Here is a 19,862-nt window from a genome sequence, read left to right on the forward strand (position 1 = left end):
AGATACAAAATACAAAATGTGAAATTATAAAAATAAAATACAAAATGTAAAATTATTTATAAATATAAATAATAATAATAAGAACAACAACATATATATTTATTATTACATTAATGATACATAATAATATATAAGTAAAAATACAAAGATAGCGTTTTTGAATCAAGAGGAGCCTTTGGAGGAATCGCAACGCTTTGGGACCAAAACACTTGGAGTCTCAGAGCAGAAACAATCAATCAACACTAGATAAAGACTGCTCTGGAGAGCACTACAAATAATCAAAGGATAGTCATTTATAATGTATACGCTCCAAACCATTATAGAGACAAGGAGCAATGCTAGAGCACTCTCAAAGAAAATATAGATGAAGAAGAAAATAATAACATAATTCTGGGGGGAGGTTTAAATCTCATTTTGCACTCCAATGAGAAGCAAGGAGGCTGCTTCTCTTCAGATCCCTACAGAAACCAGGTGGAGACTATCATGCAGGACCGCGACCTTATTGATGTAGTCCCAAAAAACCGCAAATTCACTTGGAATAATCGCAGGCTAGGGAAAAACAATATTATGGAAAGGTTGGATAGAATCCTGGTGAATGTTTCACTTCTCTCCACTTTCTCTACAGCTTACACCTTCATCCATCCCTTCACAACTTCAGATCACTACCCCACATCTCTGATTCTTGAAACCCACTGCTTATTCGGACCTATTCCCTTTAAGTACAGTCCTCTGTGGAATGATAACTCAACAGTCAAAAGTATTATTCAAAGTAGTTGGCAGCAGCACATAGAAGGATCGCCATGATATATCTGGGAAAGCAAAATTAAAAGAGTCAAATATGCTCTAAAAGACTGGGCAAAAAACTACTACACTGAGCCGAAAAAAGAGAAAAGAGAGACCAAAGCCAAATTGGAGGATCTCCATAGCACAATTGAAGGGCGCGGATTTCAGCAGGAAGATAAAGATCGTGAAGATAAACTCTATTGCCAACTATATCGTATCAATAGAGAAGAAGAGCAAAAATGGAGAATTAATTCTAGGCATTTATGGCTGAAAAAAGGAGACAAAAATTCGGTTTTTTTCCATAAGCAAACTACAACCCGGAAAATTAGGAACAGCATTACATCCATCGTTGATAGAGATGGCAATCTACAAACCAGCCAAGGTGCTATCAAGCAGGCAGTTTCAGATCATTATAGAGAACTTCTAACAGAAACTAGGAGGAAGACTATTCAAACCTGTTGCAATACCTTCCAAGTGGGATCAACAAAGAAATCAATGACAACTTGAGTAAGGAGATAGAAGAAAAAGAAATAAAAGGAGCCATCTGCGCTCTCCAACTAGACAAAGCTCCTAGACTAGATGGCTTTCCAATCTGCTTCTACAGAGCTCACTGGGGTATTATTAAAAAGGATCTTATCAAAATGATGAAATGGATCCAGCGCAAAGGGAAAATTGGAGGCTATACCAATTCTACCTACCTAGCGCTCATCCCCAAAAAGAACCGCCCCACAACCTTCTGCCACTTCCGGCCCAATTCTCTTTGCAACTCCTCTTACAAAATCCTCACAAAAAACTTAGCTACTTGTCTCAAACCTCTTATTCCTTTGCTCATATCTGAAAATCAAGGTAGTTTTCTGGCCAACAGGCAAATCTCTGATTCAATCCTCCTTGTTCAAGAAGCAATCCATTCCAGTCATTCCAGAAAAGAAAAAGGGTTCATCCTGAAGCTGGATTTGGCCAACGCTTTTGATAGGGTAAGGCACTCATTTCTTATCGATGTCCTTAAGAAAATGGGTTTTGCTTAGCCCCTCCTTGATCTCATCAAAGACTGTATCATGGGGCCTTGGATTTCCCCCCTTGTCAATGGTAGACCTGGACCTCCCTTTCGATCTTCGAGAGGGATGAGACAAGGTTGCCCTCTCTCCCCTTACCTGTTTATCTTGATGGCGGAATCCTTCAGTAAAGTTTTAGATTACAAGAGACGAACTGGTCTCATCACTGGCATAAAATTCAAGAACGCAGTCAAAAACATAAACCATTCCCAATTTGCGGATGACACTCTGTTAATAGAACAGGCATCTGTCACAATAGCTCGTCGTTTCAAAACTCTTCTGCACAAATATATGAGTTATTCCAGAGGCATGATCAACCATTTAAAAAGTTGCATCTATGGTTGGCATGCAATAGCCCAAACCCTTCATAATATAGCCAACACTTTTGGGGTCCCTTGCAAATTGAACTGGGAATGTTTCACCTATCTGGGAATGCCTGTGAGCATTGGGCCCTTAAAAGCTGAAATCTAGGACACAATTATAGACAAAATGAAGAGGAAAGTGCAGCAATGGGGTTCTACATGGCTTAACCCAGTAGGCTGCCTTGTTCTCCTAAAATCAGGGCTATCATCTCTTCCACTCTACCAATTCACTCTAATGCAGGCCCCAGCCATATTCCATAATAAAATAAAAAGTATTCTCCACCATTTTCTCTGGCAAGGGGGGAAAACGAAAGAAAGAAATTCAATCTTGTTAACTGGAAGCAAGTAATTCAAGGCCAAGATTGTGGAGGACTCGGAATCAGATCTCCCAAGCTCTCAAATTTGGCTTTTGGAGGCAAGATTGTGTGGAGACTAATCAGCGAGCAACCGGCATGGTGGAAAAGAGTTCTAGAAGTCAAATATCTAAGCTGCCCAAGACAGCAGCTTTTGGACTGCGAAATACCCACTAGAAACAGTTCAAAAATTTGGAAACTATGCAAAAAAGTAATCCATTTTTGGCCCAAAACACCTCCAAAGTCCCCGAGGGAAGCAATAGTATCAAAATTGGTGCAAACAAAATTATGGGGAATCAATCTATCAACAGTCAACCAAGTACAGATAAAATCCTTCTCTTTCTTTACAATAAAGGAATTCATTATCTAGACCAAATCTCGCAATGGGACACCCACTCGCAGATATGGATGGGATGGACTTTTCCACCCATACCCTTAGATCTTAAGGAGAGCTTTGACATCCTTCAAGCTCATCTCCACAGCATTGCCCCCATAATAAAAAATGACATCGACAGTTTTCGATGGGATCCTACAAGCTCCAACTATACAATTCAAGCTGGCCACCAATACTTATGTAACAAAGAATATCCTACTCCTGCTTAGACTCATTGGAAAACTGTCTGGAAATCTGAGGCAATCCCTAAAATCAAATTCTTCATCTGGACCCTCTTGAAAGGAAAAATTCTCACTACTGATAATTTGCAAAAGAGAGGTATAGCAGGACCTTTGCGATGCCCAAATTGTAAAGAAGCAGAAGAAACCATCCAGCATCTCTTTATCACCTGCCCTTTTGCAATTTCTAGCTGGAAAGGAACATTTCCCAACGAACATCTTCCATGGAATTCCCAAAACTCCATTGGCGAGGTTCTGAATCTATGGAAGAAGAGTTATCCTTGGCACCATAAGAAGAACAATATAGCCAAACGGGTTTGGGATGCCCTCCCCTATGCCCTTCTGTGGAAAATCTGGTTGGCAAGGAACCATATGATCTTCCAAAACAAGGAAACCATCATAAGGCATCTCTGTAGCAAGGCAAAAAGTTTAACGTTAGAAACCATTTCTACCAAAATCTGAAGAAAATTGATATCGCTGGCCTCTGTGTTGAGGAAAGGGATTTTATTGGCTATTTGTTAGATAAAGGCAATAGCAATCAAATTGAAAGTAATTCCAGCATCCAATCCACAATCCCCAATCATAGTTGGAAAATAAGAAATAAAGAAGAAGAATTTTCAAGTTGGCTCTGAGGCAGCAATCTCCACTATCTCTTCTTCGATGGAGCTTCTAAATCCAACCCAGGAACAGCAAGTGCAGGCGGAGTCATCTACAATCCCAGTGGTAGCATTATAGCCACTTATGAATGGGGATTGGGCTCCTTATCCAACAACAGGGTAGAAGCTCTTGCCCTCTATCAAGGACTAAATCAACTCCAAAAATTTGGAATTAGAAAAGCGTTGATTTTTGGAGACTCTGCCACAATCATCAGTCTCATGGTTTGCAATCAAAAGGCATCCAATATCTTCCTTCAGCAAACGATTAACAGGTGTCAAGCTCTAACCCGTCAAAACATGGAACTTAGATTTTTCCATGTGCTCCGCTCTCTCAACAAAGAAGCTGACATTCGTGCCAACAGAGCTTGTTGCAAACCCAAAGGAAATCTTCTCTGCAATAATACAGAATCCCATCATCATCTCCCGTAATCTTTTTCCTCATCATGATCTGTGGTAATTCATCTGACCCTGTCCTCCGCAGCATCTTCATGGGATTCTCTGACAGACATCTGCATCTCTCTTCCTCCGTCAAATCTCTGATTAAGATCTTCTCTCCTCCCATCAGTCTCGTCGCCCCTTCCGCTCTGCCCCGATTGACTCGATTCCTTCACTCTCGTGACTCCCTCCTTCCCTCTCTCGTGATCCCGCGCCTCCACTTCCGTGGTCTTCATCTTATAAATTCGAGCATCCCCCCTCAATCCAGTGCTCAGTTTTATTCACTGGTTTTTTACGCGATCCTCTGCTTTTGTTCCTCGATTCCTGGCTTGGCTAGGACCTCGATCTCTGCTGTCTCCCCAGCTCGCTGCTTCTCCCTCGCCTGCATTCCCCTCTGCTCTCTGATCTGCGCTCTATCCTCATCCCTTCTCCACGGTGCCTTCCTTTTTTCTCCCTTTCTTCGTCTCAGAAGGGTTATCCCCTCAGTTCTTCTGCTCACCAAGGCGATCTCCTTTTTAGTCCTTCTTCTTTATCTTCATCGACTAGACAGGACTCCTTAAACGTTCCAGGTCTTTCTCATCCCAAGCAGAGCACTAAGACAGCTCCCAACATCCACGATATGGCAAGAACTGAAGACTGTCTGCATTGTGCTGATCTACAGGCGAAACTGGAACAAATCCGTGCGCATCAAAGACTTCTAGACACCAAAATAGATTCCCATGCCAGACTGACCAGTGAGAAATATGAAGCAGATATCAATCTATTTCTACACAGAGTCTCCTCGCTCCAAGAACAGTTTAATGATCAGCCAATAAATGCAGTCATGTCCAAGAATCAATTGAAATCATGAAGTACATGATGGAGAAAAGGAATGCACCCAGAACCAGTTCTTCAAGTCTCAGGAATGCTAAAATCGACAGCAAACCAGAAGATTCAACAACACGCCAGATCAGCCATATTAGCATAGATTAAAGATGTGTTGCAGATATTGCTTACTTCTGTCTCAGTGTGTTAGAATTTTTACTTACTCTTGTTTTCCAAAAGTCAGAAATGACAGAAGCAAAGGGAAATTTTGTCTTCCCAATCATCTCCTAGCTTCGCCTTCGGGCTTAAAACTTTGTATCACAGGAGCTCAGTCTCCCAATCTTTTTTTGGAATACAAATAGCAACCGATTATGTGAAGAAAAAAAAAATATATATATATATATATATATATATATATATTTTAATCCTTAAAAATCATGAATCTGTAGAATTAAACCGGCTGCGCGCGCCCTGCTAGGTCTTCATCAACTGCGATTTCTGCTTCGACCCTCGGCCCCTTGGCATGGCCCCTCCGAAGGAGGCCGCTCTCTAGCAGGGCTTTTCTGCATTGGTCAGAACATTACCACCTCAAAGACCTCGCCCTACAGTCTCTAAATTCGTGAAAAAACTTGATGGATTGCAGGAAGTTAACTTACCTCCAACCCTGCCTCGCATGGCTACCCTTGCATTAGCAGAACGAGGACTCATTGGGCCATTTACTGGGCTCTAGCCATCACCAAAGACAGTGCAAAGATGGGTGGAAAGGAACTGCTCTGATAAAACTCATGGAAAATCTCCATTAGATTTTGTGGGAAAGGGTATTTCACCTTTCATTTTGAAACAAAAGAAGATAAAGACTTAATCTTCCGAAATGGACCTTATTTCATGGACTCAAGAGGATTATATCTAAACAAGTGGACTTTGGATTTTGATCCAGAGTTGGACATACCCAGTGTTGTTCCTGATTGGGTCCGGCTTCCTCACCTTACCCTTCATTGTTGGGGAGATGAATCAGTTCGTGCTATTGGAAAGGTTGTAGGAAAATACATTGATCGAAGTGAACCTAAAGATAATATGCAGGCTTGTGCTCGCATTTGTGTAGAAATCGATCTGGACAAAGGACTGCCAGAAGCCATCAAACTCAAGGTAGACGATTGGACTCACATTCAACAACTAGATTACGAGCAGATCCCATTCAAGTGCAAGGTATGTCATGAATATGGCCATTTTGCTAATCATTGTACTAAACTAGTTGATGTAGAAAACACTCCGCAAGAAGAGCAATGGGAAACAGTGAAAAAAATAAAGCTGCCCCTAACCCCAAGCCAAACCCTGAAGTTGGTCCTTCTTCTCCTCCTCCTCCTCATCCCTCCCTTCACTTAACCCTAATCGCCAGCCTGATCCTCAACCCTCTTCTCCTTCCTCCAACCCCTTCCACATCCTCTCCCCTCCTGAAGATACTCCTAGTCCCGTGATTCAACCCAATCCTTTTGAACCCCCTCTCCCTCTGATCATCTCCTCAACCTTCCCGCCTGACCCACCCCCACCTAGAATCACCAGAAACAACTCTAAGGAGCATGGTGTTGCTCTTGACAATCAAAAAAAACCTGGAAGGAAGTCAGCCAAACAGCACAGAGATGAAAATGCCCAGAAGGATATAGCAATGGGCATCCAGAACCCCATAGAGTCCTACATCTTAGGACAAATAGACAAGGACTTAGTAAACAAGGATCAGGGAGGAAGAGCAACTCCCCGCAACCCTTATTTGAAATGATGAAAGTCCTCTCATGGAACAGTAGGGGACTAGGGCACCCCTCCAAAGCAAATGCCTTAAAAGACCTAATAGATCAAGAAAAAACTGAAATTGTATTAGTTCAAGAAACAAAACAGGGACAGCTAGAAATGAACAAAATCATTGCACAACATAAGCAATATAAAGGATGTATTTGTGATTCGAGAGGAGCCTCTGGAGGAATTGCTACGCTCTGGCATCAAACTAACTGGAGTAACACAGCAAAAGCAGTAAATCAGCACTGGATAAAAATTGTTTTGAAGAACAACTCGAGCAACCAACATATAGTTATTTACAATGTCTATGCACCAAATCATTACAGAGATAAAGAGCAATGTTGGGACTCTCTCAGCACAAATATAGCAGAAGCAGATAATAGCAACATTATTCTGGGGGGAGATTTTAACCTCATTCTGCATTTCAATGAGAAACGAAGAGGCAGCTTCTCTCCAGACCCATCTAGAAATAAATTGGAAAATATAATGCAATATGATGATCTTGTAGATGTGATTCCAAAGAACCACAAATTCACCTGGAAAAACTGTAGGTTGGGGAAAAACAACATCATGGAAAGACTAGACCGAATTCTAGTGAATGTAACCCTTCTTTCCACCTTCTCTGTTGTCCACGCCTCCATCCTCCCTTTCGCAGCCTCAGACCATTACCCTACCACTTTGACCCTCGAATCCCACTGCCCTTTGGGACCTCCCCCTTCAAATACAGCTCTCTGTGGAATGAAAACGTAGCAGCCAAAGATCTCATTCAGCAAACCTAGCGACAGCACGTTGAAGGTTCACCAATTTTCATTTGGGAAAGCAAAATCAAAAATGTAAAACACGCTCTTAAGGATTGGGCAAAAACCCACTACAAAGAGTCGGAACAAGATTAAACAACAAAAAAAAAGGAGAAGAAGCTAAGCTAGAAGAACTCCATAACACGATGGAAAAGCGAGAATACCAACAGGTAGATAAAAATCAGGAAGACAACCTTTACAGCCAGCTTTATAGCATCAGAAGAGAAGAGGAACAGAAATGGCGGATCAAGTCGAGACAGCTATGGTTGAAGGGCGGGGACAGAAACACGGCTTTTTTCCACAAGCAAGCCATAATTCGGAAAATTAAAAATAACATTACATCTATCATAGATAGTGAAGGCAACCAGCAAATTAGCCAAGGTACCATCAAACAAGCTGCCACAACTCACTATAAAGAACTCCTAACTGAAAAAGGAGAAGAAGAAGATTATGCAGACTTTTTACAATATCTGCCAAATAAGATTACTGCTAAAATAAATGAAAGTCTGAACAAAGAGATAGAGGAAGAAGAAATAAAGGGAGCCATCTGGGCCCTCCAACCAAATAAAGCTCCAGGACCGGATGGCTTCCCAATTTGCTTCTATAGAGCGCATTGGGAAACTATTAAAAAAGATCTCGTCAAAATGATGAAATGGATTCAACACAAGAAAAAAATGGAAGGCTACACAAATTCAACCCACCTAGCCCTCATACCCAAGGAGAATCAACCCACCAACTTCTCCCGTTTCCATCCCATATCCCTTTGCAACTCCTCATATAAAATCCTTACTAAAATTTTAGCAACTCGTCTCAAGCGTTTGCTGCCCACGATCATATCTGAAAACCAAGGTGGTTTCATGGCAAATAGGGAAATATCAGACTCCATTCTCCTTGTTCAAGAAGCAATCCATTCCAGCCATACTAGGAACGAAAAAAGAATCATCCTGAAGCTAGATTTGGCGAATGCCTTTGATAGGGTCAGGAACTCTTTTTTTATTGCTGTCCTTCAAAAAATGGGCTTTGCTGCTCCCTTTCTTGATCTCATTAGAGCCTGTATCACTGGACCTTGGATATGACCCCTTATTAATGGCAGACCCAGTCCATCTTTTCAATCTTCAAGAGGACTGAGGCAAGGCTGTCCTCTTTCCCCTTACCTGTTTATCCTGATGGTTGAATCCTTCAGTAGTGCTCATGACCACAAAAGGCAAGCTGGTCTCATTACTGGCATAAAATACAAAGATGGAGTCAAAAACATTAACCATTCCCAATTCGCTGATGACACCTTGTTAATAAGAGGAGCGCATTGCTCGAAAATTCAAAGCTCTTCTGGACAAATACATGAAATATTCAAGAGGCATGATCAATCATCTAAAAAGTTGCATATATGGTTGGCATGCCTCAACCCAAACTCTTCATAACATAGCCAGCATCTTTGGAGTTCTTTACAAGCTAAATTGGGATCATTTCAATTATTTGGGAATGCCAGTGAGCATAGGACCCACAAGAGCTGAAATCTGAGATAAAGCACTTGATAAATTAAAAAGAAAAGTACAGCAATGGGGATCCACTTGGCTTAATCCAGCAGGTCGATTGGTTCTTCTCAAATCTGGTCTCTCTTCTCTCCCTCTTTACCAATTTACTCTTATACAGGCTCCAACGACTTTTCATAACAAAATGGAAAGTATCCTCAGGCATTTCCTCTGGCAAGGAGGGAAAAATGAAAAGAAGAAATTTAACTTGGTTAGCTGGAAGCAAGTTATCCAACGCCAGGAATGCAGAGGACTTGGAATCAGATCTCCTAAACTTACAAACTTAGCCTTTGGAGGCAAGATAGTATGGAGATTAATTGATGAACAACAAGCTTGGTGGAAAAGAGTTCTTGAAGCCAAATATCTCAGCAGTCCAAGGCAGCAGCTATTAGATAGCGAAATACCCACCAGAAGAAGCACAAAAATATGGAAACTTTGTAAAAAAGTTATTCCCTTCATGGCACAAAATACCTCTAAGGTTCTCAAAGGTGGCAACAAAATCAACATTGGAGCAAACAAGATTATGGGAAACCAGCCTATTAGCAGTCAGCCAGGTATGGATCAAATCCTCTTCTTGCACAACAAAGGAATACATTATTTGGATCAAATTTCACAATGGGGCAAAATTCGCAGCCCTGGAAGGGATGGAGCTTCCCTCCCATTCCCAGAAATCTCAAAAGGAGCATAGACAATCTTCAAGTTCATCTCCACAGCATTGCACCAATCACCCAAAATGGCATTGATGGTTTTCGATGAGAACCCATAGGTTCTAGTTATACCATTCAACTTGGCCATCATTATTTGTGCAGTAGGGACTATTCTGCTTCTCCTTGGATGCACTGGAAAATCGTTTGGAAGTCTGAGGCCATCCCCAAAGTAAAATTTTTCATATGGACCCTCCTAAAAGGGAAAATCCTTACCTCAGACAATTTGCAAAAGAGGGGTATAATTGGGCCCTCCCGATGCCCAAACTGTCAAGGGGTAGAAGAAACTATCCAGCACCTATTCATCTCATGCCCCTTTGCAATCTCTTGTTGGAATGGAATCTCCCCCTCTGGCCCTCTCTCTTGGAACCCACAGCATTCCATTGGTGAGATCCTAAGCAAATGGAAGAAGAGCTACCCCTGGCAGCATAAGAAAAACAACATAGCTAAAAGGGTGTGGGATGCTCTCCCCTATGCCCTCCTATGGAAAATTTGGCTTGCAAGGAATCGCAAGATTTTCAGAGACCAGGAGACCATCACTAGGCAACTATGCAGCAAAGCTAAAAGTCTAACGCTAGAAACCATTGCTGCTAAGAACACAAAGAAAATTGATATTGCCAGTCTTTGTGTAGAAGAAAGAGACTTTATCAGCAGCTTGATAGACAACAACAGGGAAGTACAAACAGCAAAATTAAAGTAAAACAGGATGAATTCTCAGAATGGCTACGGAACAGTGATTCCCATTCCCTCTTCTTTGATGGAGCTTCCAAATCCAATCCGGGAGTGGCAGGGGCAGGGGGAGTCATTTACAATCCCATTGGCGATATCATAGCAACCTTTGAGTGGGGATTGGGATCTCTATCTAATAACAGAGCAGAAGCGCTTGCTCTTTATCAAGGTCTTATCCAGCTCCAAAAACTTGGCATCAGTAACGCGATGGTCTTTGGAGATTCTGCTGCCATTATTAGCCTTATGATCAACAAGCGTAAAGCTTCCAATATCTTCATCCAACAAACAATAAGCAGATGCCAAGCCTTAATTCGCCAAAATTGGGACCTTCGATTCTTCCATGTACTCTGCGCCTTCAACAAAGAAGTCGATAAATGTGCCAACCAAGCGTGCAACAGATCCAAAGGGAATCTCCTTTGCAACAATGTGGAATACCATCATCATTTACCTTGAATTTTCTCATGGCCAGTGACAGTATCTTCAAATCCGACCCCTGCAGCAACCTCAAGGTATATCCTGACAGGATCCAACACAATCCCACCTCTACCATATCTCTATCAACGAATTTTTTGCCCCTTAATCCTGTTGTCACCTCTGCTCTCTCGATTTCTGGTCGCTCTCGTGACCTCCGTGACTTTTCCCTCCTCCTCGTGATCTCGTCCTGCCCTTCCAATGGCTCGCTCTTCATAAATCCGCTTCCCCTCCCGCATTTCAGTATTCTGATGTTGAGGCCTTGACACCCTGCTTTTTTTCTCAATATCCTGTTCAGCAGTGAACTCTCTGTCACCTTAGTTATCTCTCTCTTTTCAAGCTGCTTCTCAGCTCTCTCTATTTGTGCCCCCTGCAGCGCCAGTCCACCCCGCTATCCATCTTCCTCCCCGAAAGGTTACCTCTGCCACCTCCCAGTATCTCTGATCGTCATTAGTCCCGACCTCATCTCTGTTTTAATAGAGGATCCAGTCTCTTCTCATTGTAGCTGGCCCCTTCTTTCCAATCCGCTTTTAATTAATCTGCTCTTCATTAATCCGCTCCCCCTTTCGTTTTTCAGTAATCAACAGTTGAGGTCCCAAATTCCTGCGACTATTCTCGTACTTCTGTTCAGTGGAAAGCATTATGTCGTCTCTGTTATCTCCCTCTTTTCCAGCTGCTCCATCTCTGTTTTAATCGCAGAATCAGTCCCTTCTCATCGTAGCAGGCCCCTTCTCTCCACTCAGCAACAGGACAGTTTTAAGGAATCAAAAATGGCACGGAGTGAAGATTGTTTACACTGTGCAGACCTCCAGGTGGAGTTGGAACAAATCAGAGCGCACCAAAGAATTCTGGATGCGAAAATTGACTCACATGCTCAGATGACCAGTGAAAAATATGAAGCTGACCTTAATCTCTTCCTCCATAGGGTCTCCTCACTCCAGGAGCAGTTCAATGATCTAGCCAACCAGTGCAGCCATGCTCAAGAGTCAATCGAAATTCTCAAATACATGCTGGAGAAACGTAATGCACCCAGCACTAGCTCATCAAGCTTCAAGAACGCCGAAGTGGACAGCAAACCGGACGAGTCAACGGCTCGCCAGATTAGCCATATCAATATAGACTAGGATGTACTGCAAATTCTGTTTTCTTTTATCTCAGTTTGTCAAAATCTTCACTTGCATTTGTTTCCTTCAAGTCAAAAATGACAATAGCTTAGGAGAATTTTGTATCGCAAACTACCTCCAAGCTCAGCCTATGGGCCTCAATCATGTAACTCAGGAGCTTAGTCTCCCAAATCTTTTTGGAATATAACCAGCAACCAACTATGTTCAGAAACAAAAACAAACAAACAAACAAAAAATTAACATAGTCGGTTGCTATTTATATTCCAAAAAAAGATTGGGAGGTTGAGCTCCTGAGATACAAGATTTTTAGGCCCGTAGGTGAAGCTAGGAGATGATTAGAAAGACAATTTTCTCCTTTGCTTCTGTCATTTCTGACTTGTGGAAAACAAGAGCAAGTGAAAATTCTAACAAACTGAGACAATAGTAAGCAATATCTGCAACACATCTGAATCTATGCTAATATGATTGATCTGGCGTGCTGTTGATTCTTCTGGCTTGCTGTTGGCTTTAGCATTCTTGAGACTTGAAGAACTGATGTTGGGCGCATTTCATTTTTCCATCATGTATTTAAAGATGTCAATTGATTCCTGAGTATGGCTACATCTATTGGCCATAGCATTAAACTGTTCCTGGAGCGAGGAGACTCTGTGAAGGAAGAGGTTGAGGTCTGCTTCGTATTTCTCACTAGTCATTCTGGCATGGGAATCAATTTTAGAGTCCAGGATTTTTTTATGCACGCGTATTTGCTCCAGTTCCGCTTAAAGGTCTGCGCAGCGCAGGTAGTGTTCATTCCTTGCCATTTCTTGGATGTCGAATGTTGTCTTGCTATTCTGGTTGAAGTGAGAGGGGCCTATTGTATGTAAGGTAATCTGCCTTGCCGCTAAGAACAGAGATGGACAGAGACTGAGAACGCCCTGAAGATCAGAACAGGAGAAGGAGCAGCGCTTTGGGGTCGATGAAAGGGAGCGTAAAGAGCTTACGCCGCAGAGGAGGGGGGGGGGAGGAAGGAGCGAAGGACAGAGAACGAAGGGGAATGAAAGCAAGGGTGGAATGGGACGCAGCAGTGAGTTGGGGGGGAAGAACCCAGCCAAGCAGGGAATCGAGGAACAAACGCAAAGGGACACAGAGGGGACCAGAGCAACTGTGCGCTGGAATGAGGAAGGGATATCGAATTTAAAGAGAGAGGGCCACTGTAGAGGAGGGACGAAATCACGAGGGAGAGGAGGAAGGAGTCACAGGAGTGAGGGGATCGACTCAAGTGAGAGAGCACGGGATGTGCAACGGGATAAAAGGGAGGTGAAAAGATCACGGACAAAGATTTGGCAGTGGTGGAATGATGCTGAATCCTGTCAGAGTATCCCTTGAAAATGCTGCAGAGATCTGGATCAATTGTGCTGCCACAGATCATGTAGAGAAATTTGGTCAAGGGAGGTGATGTTGGGACTCTAAATTGTTGCAGAGAAGATTGCCTTTGGATCTACAGCATGCTCTGCTGGCACAACTGTCAGCTTCTTTGTTGAGAGAGCAGAGCACATGGTAAAATTGAAGATCCATATTTTGACGGTTTAGTGCTTGACACTTGTTTATTGTTTGCTGACGGAAGATATTGGATGCCTTTCGATTGCTAACCATGAGACTGATGATGGTGGCTGAGTCTCCAAATATCATCGCTTTACTAATTCCAAATTTTTGAAGTTGATTTAGTCCTTGGTAGAGGGCAAGAGCTTCTGCCCTGTTGTTGGATAATGGACCCAGTCCCCACTCAAAAGTGGCTATGATGCTACCACTAGGATTATAAATAACTCCGCCTGCACCTGTTATTCCAGGATTGGATTTAGAAGCTCCATCGAAGAAGACGTAGTGGGAATTGTTGTTTCGGAGCCATCCTGAGAATTCTTCTTCTTTGATTCTTATTTTCCAATTGTGTTTGGGGGTGCTGGATTGGACGCTGGCATTGTTTTCTATCTGATTGCTCCTGCTTTTATTTATCAAACAGCCAATAAAATCTCTTTCTTCGACACAAAGGCCGGCAACATCAATTTTCTTCATGTTTTTAGCAAAGGTTTCTAGCATTAAACTTTTCGCCTTGCTGCAGAGTTGCCTTGTGATGGTTTCCTTGTCTTTGAAGATCTTGCGGTTCCTTGCAAGCTAAATTTTCCACAGAAGGGCATAAGGGAGAGCATCCCAAACCCTTTTAGCTATATTGTTCTTCTTACGTTGCCAAGGGTAACTCTTCTTCCACAGACTCAGAACCTCGCCAATGGAAATATGGGGGTTCCATGGGGGATGGTCATTAGGGGAAATTCCACTCCAGCAAGAAATTACAAAAGGACGTGATGAAAAGATGTTGAATGGTTTCTTCTGCTTCTTGACAGTTTGGGCATCGAGATGGCCCAACTATACCCCTCTTTTGCAAATTATCAGTGGTGAGGATTCTCCCTTTCAAAATGGTCCAGATGAAGAATTTGATTTTGGGGATGGCTTCAGACTTCCAAACAATTTTCCAATGTGTCCAAGTAGGAGCAGGATAGTCTCTATTGCACAAATATCGGTGGCCAGCTTGAATTGTATAACTAGAACCTGTGGGATCCCATCGAAAACTGTCAATGTCGTTTTTTATTATAGGGGCAATGTTGTGGAGATGAGTCTGAAGATTGTCGAAGCTCTCCTTGAGATCTTTGGGTATGGGAGGGAAATTCCATCCCTTCCAAATCTGCGAGTTAATGTCCCATTGCGAGATTTGGTCCAGAAAGTGTATTCCTTTGTTGTGTAGAAAGAGAAGGATTTGATCTGTACCTGGTTGACTGTTGATAGACTGATTCCCCATAATCTTGTCTGCTTCGATTTTAACACTGCTGCCACCCTTGGGGACTTTGGAGGTGTTTTGAGCCAAAAAGGGGATTACTTTTTTGCATAGTTTCCAAACTTTTGAATTGTTTCTAGCGGGTATTTCGCAGTCCAAAAGCTGTTGTCTTGGGCTACTAAGGTATTTGGCTTCTAGCACTCTTTTCCACCATGTCGGTTGTTCACCAATTAGTCTCCACACGATCTTACCTCCAAAAGCCAAGTTTGAGAGTTTAGGAAATCTAATTTCGAGTCCTCCACAGTCCTGACCTTGGATTACTTGCTTCCAGCTAACAAGATTGAACTTCTTTTTTTCATTTTTCCCCCCTTGCCAGAGAAAATGGCAGAGTATGTTTTCCATTTTGTTATGAAAGGTGGTTGGAGCTTGCATTAAAGTGAATTGGTAAAGCGGAAGAGATGAGAGTTCTGATTTGAGGAGGACAAAGCGACCTGCCGGATTAAGCCATGTAGATCCTCACTGCTGCACTTTTCTCTTCATTTTATCAATAAGTATATCCCAGATTTCAGCTTTTAAGGGCCCAATGCTCACAGGCATTCCCAGGTAATTGAAATATTCCCAATTTAGCTTGCAAGGAACCCCAAAAATGTTAGCTATATTATGGAGAGTTTGAGTTGAAACATGCCAACCATAGATGCAGCTTTTTAGATGGTTGATCATGCCTTTTGAATATCTCATATATTTGTCCAGAAGAGCTTTGAAATGTCAAGCTATTGTGATAGACGCCCCTCCTGTTAGCAGGATGTCATCAACGAATTGGGAACGATTTATGTTTTTAACACCATTTTCGTACTTTATGCCAATAATGAGGCCAGCTCGTCTCTTGTAATCTAGGGCACTGCTGAAAGATTCAGCCATCAAGATAAACAGGTAAGGGGAGAGAGGGCAGCCTTGTCTCAGCCCTCTCGAAGATTGAAAGGGAGGTCCAGGCCTACCATTAACAAGGGGGGAAATCCAAGGCCCCGAGATACAGGCTTTGATGAGATCAAGAAAGGGCGCAGCAAAGCCCATTTTTTGGAGAACAACAATTAGAAAGGAATGCCTTACCCTATCGAAGGCGTTGGCCAAATCCAGCTTCAGGATGAATCCTTTTTCTTTCCTGGAATGGCTGGAATGAATTGCTTCTTGAACAAGGAGAATTGAATCAGAGATTTGCCTGTTGGCCAGAAACCCACCTTGGTTTTCAGAGATGAACGAAAGAAGAAAAGATTTGAGACGAGTAGCCAAAATCTTGGTGAAGATTTTGTAAGAGTTGCAAAGAGAAATAGGTCGAAAACGAGAGAAGGTTGAGGGTCGATTCTCTTTTAGGATGAGGGCTAGGTGGGTAGAGTTGGTATAGCCTCCAATTTTCCTTTTGCGCTGAATCCATTTCATCATTTTGATGAGATCTTTTTTAATAGTTCCCTAGTGAGCTCTATAGAAATAAATTGGAAAGTCATCCAGACCAGGAGCTTTGTCTGGTTGGAGAGCCCAGATGGCTCCTCTTATTTCTTCTTCTTCTATCTCCTTGCTCAAATTGTCATTGATTTTAGCACTGATCCCACTAGGCAGATATTGCAGTAGGTCTGCGTAATCTTCTTCTTCTCCAGTTTCTGTTAAGAGTTCTCTGTAATGATCTGAAGCAGCTTGCTTGATAGCACCTTGGCTGGTTTGTTGATTTCCTTCACTATCTATGATAGAGGTAATGTTGTTCCTAATTTTCCGCAATGTAGTTCCCTTATGGAAAAAAGTTGAATTTTTGTCTCCACCTTTTAGCCATAGACTTGATTCTCCATTTCTGTTCTTTTTCTCTATTGTTGCAATAAAGTTGGCCATAGAGTTTGTCTTTGTGATCTTTCTCTTCCTACTGAAATTCGCGCTTCTCAATTGTGCTATGGAGATTCTCTAACTTGGCTTTGGTCTCTCTTTTTCCTTTTTCCAGCTCCGTGTAGCAATTTTTTGCCCAGTCTTTTAGAGTGTATTTGACTCTTTTAATTTTGCTTTCCCAAATGTATCCCAACGATCCTTCTATGTGCTGATGCCAAGTGCATAGGATAAGTTCTTTGGCCACTGTGTTTTCATTCCACAACAGACTATATTTAAAGGGGAGAGGCCCCAATGGGCAGTGGGTTTCAAGGACCAGAGAAGTGGGGTAGTGATCTAAAGTTGTGAAAGGATGAATGAAGGCATAGGCAACTAAGTAGGTGGAAATAAGAGTTACATTTACCAGGATTCTGTCTAGTCTTTCCATGATGTTATTTTTCCCCAGCGTACGATCGCAGTCCTGCATGATAGTCTCCAACTGGTTTCTGTAGGGGTCTGGGGAGAAACAGCCTCCTCGCTTCTCATTGGAGTGCAAAATGAGATTTAAATCTCCCCCAAAATAATGTTACTATTTTCTTCTTCAACTATATTTTTGCTGAGGGAGCCCCAGCATTGTTCTTTATCTCTATAATGGCTTGGTGCATATACATTGTAAATGACTATCCTTTGGTTATTTGTAGTACTCTCCAGAGCAGTCTTTATCCAGCGTTGATTGATTGTTTCTATTGTAATACTCCAAGTATTTTGGTTCCAAAGCGTTGCAATCCCCCAGAGGCTCCTCTTGATTCACAAACACAGCCTTTGTATTGTTTATGTTGTGCAATGATTTTTTTCATTTCTTGCTGCCCCTGTTTTGTTTCTTGGACTAATACAACTTCTGGTTTCTCTTGGTTTATTAGATCTTTTAAGGCAGTTATTTTGGAGGGGTGCCCTAGTCCCCTACTATTCCAAGAGAGGACTTTCATCATTTCAAGTGGGGGTTGCAGAGAGTTTCTCGCCCTCCCTGCTCCTTATTTACTGAATCTTTGTCAATTTGTCCCAAGATGTAGGACTCTATGGGATTCTGGATGCCCATGGCTATATCCTTCTGGGCATTTTCATCTCTTTGTTGTTTAGCAGATTTCCTTCCTGGACCATTTTTCCTTTGATTGTCTAAGGTTGCGCCATGCTCCTTTGAGTTACTTCTGATGATTCTGGCTGAGGGTGGATCAGAAGGGGGGTGGAGGAGATAATCAAAGGGAGAGGAGATTCTGAGGCATCAGTTTGGGCTACGAGGGTGGGATTATCTTCTGGGGGAGTGAGGATATGGAAAGAGTTGGAGGATGAAGAAGGAGGTTGGGGGTCAGGTTGGTCCAGCGGGGTTAGAAAGGAGTTAGAGAGGGGCGAGGTGGCTGGGATGGATGGAATACGAGCAGAAGGTCCAGCTTCTGAGCTTGGCTTGGGGGTGGGGGCTGCTCTCTTTTTCTTAACTGTTTCCCATTGCTCCTCTTGCGAAGTATTTTCTACATCTACTAATTTAGTACAACAATTAGCAAAATGGCCATATTCATGACATACCTTGCACTTGAACGGGATCTGTTTGTAGTCTAACTGTTGAATGTGGGTCCAATCGTCTACCTTGAGCTTGATGGCCTCTGGAAGTCCTTTGCCTAGATCTACTTCTATGCAGAGGCAGGCACAAGCATGCATGTTGTCTTTACGTTCACTGCGATCAATGTATCTTCCTACTACGTTCCCAATAACTCGAACTGATTCATCTCCCCAGCGGTGAAGAGGAAAATGAGGAAGCTGAACCCAGACAGGAACAACGCTCGATGTGTCCAACTCGGGATCAAAGTCCGGAGTCCATTTGTTGAGGTATAAACCTCTTGAATCCATGAAATAGGGCCCATTCCTGAATATCAAGTCTTTATCTTCTTTTGTTTCAAAGTGAAACGTAAAATACCATTTTCCATAGAATCGTATGGAGATTTTGCCTTGTGTTTTATCAAACCAATTCCTTTCCACCCATCTTTGCACTGTTTTCGGTGATGGCCAGAGTCCAGTAAATTGTCCGATGAGACCTCGTTCTGCTAGAGCAAGGGCGGCCATACAAGGTAGAGTTGGGGGCAGATTAACTTCCTACAAAACATTGAGCTTTTTCACAAACTTGGAGATTGTTGGGCGAGGCCTCTGAGGTGGTAAGGATCTAACCAAAGCTGAGAAGGCCCGTTGATCATCAGCCGCCTCCGGAGGGGCCATGACAGGGAGCCGAGGGCCGAGGCGCATTCGAGGATTGGCCTAGCAGCAGGGGCGCACTCGAGCGTAAATTTTTTGGACCTGATGCCTAACTTAATTCCCCACGATATATAAGTAAAAATAATATAAACATATGCAATTATTACATAATAATACTATATATGTATTTATTAAAATAAAATATAAAACTAATATAGCTCAACGATGTACCTTAACCCCTAGGTTGTCCGTGAATGAACCTGAGATACTATATGAACCTGTGATACTATCACTAACATTCAAATTTCAGCTTTCAGTAATGAAGTCACTTGCTGTGTAGTTGGACGATTGGATTCTGGTGGGCAGTGCAGAGCGAAGAAAATGAAGCCGAAAGTCTGCTTTTTTTTTTAATTATTTTTTTAACCTCAAAACAAACTCCAACCCAGCCTTTATCAAACTTTACGACTTTTATGGGGAATTTATTGAAGGTTGATTTCAATTAAGATTCATCTTAAAATTAGCCGAACCTGAATGCATTTTGTTTGATTTACTATGAGATTCGGCCAATTTCAAATTTGGAGTTTGAAATTCGCTGAATCCGGTGACGTAGGTTGTAATATAACTGCCAAAACAGAGATCAGAGAGAGAATAAAGGACTTGCATAATATCTTAGTATTGCCACATCAAACACTCTCTGGGCTGCTAGAACTAAAAATAGTTAGATTTCTTCAAACAAGAAGCTATTGACTAAGATGCAAGTACCTGGTATAAAGGGATCCA

General features: G+C 42.3%; 1 protein-coding gene across 1 annotated transcript in view; it reads right to left on the reverse strand.

The window, feature by feature from the left end:
• ATCES1 (Alkaline phytoceramidase (aPHC)) overlaps positions 1-19,862 on the reverse strand; it is a 63,310-nt gene that overhangs the window by 35,143 nt on the left and 8,305 nt on the right. The gene's annotated exons all lie outside the window — the stretch shown is intronic.

The sequence above is a fragment of the Pinus tabuliformis genome, chromosome 2_2 (genome assembly GCF_031772625.1).
Source record: "Pinus tabuliformis cultivar Carrire ecotype Pingquan chromosome 2_2, CPIR1, whole genome shotgun sequence".
NCBI classification, from domain to species: Eukaryota; Viridiplantae; Streptophyta; class Pinopsida; order Pinales; family Pinaceae; genus Pinus; species Pinus tabuliformis.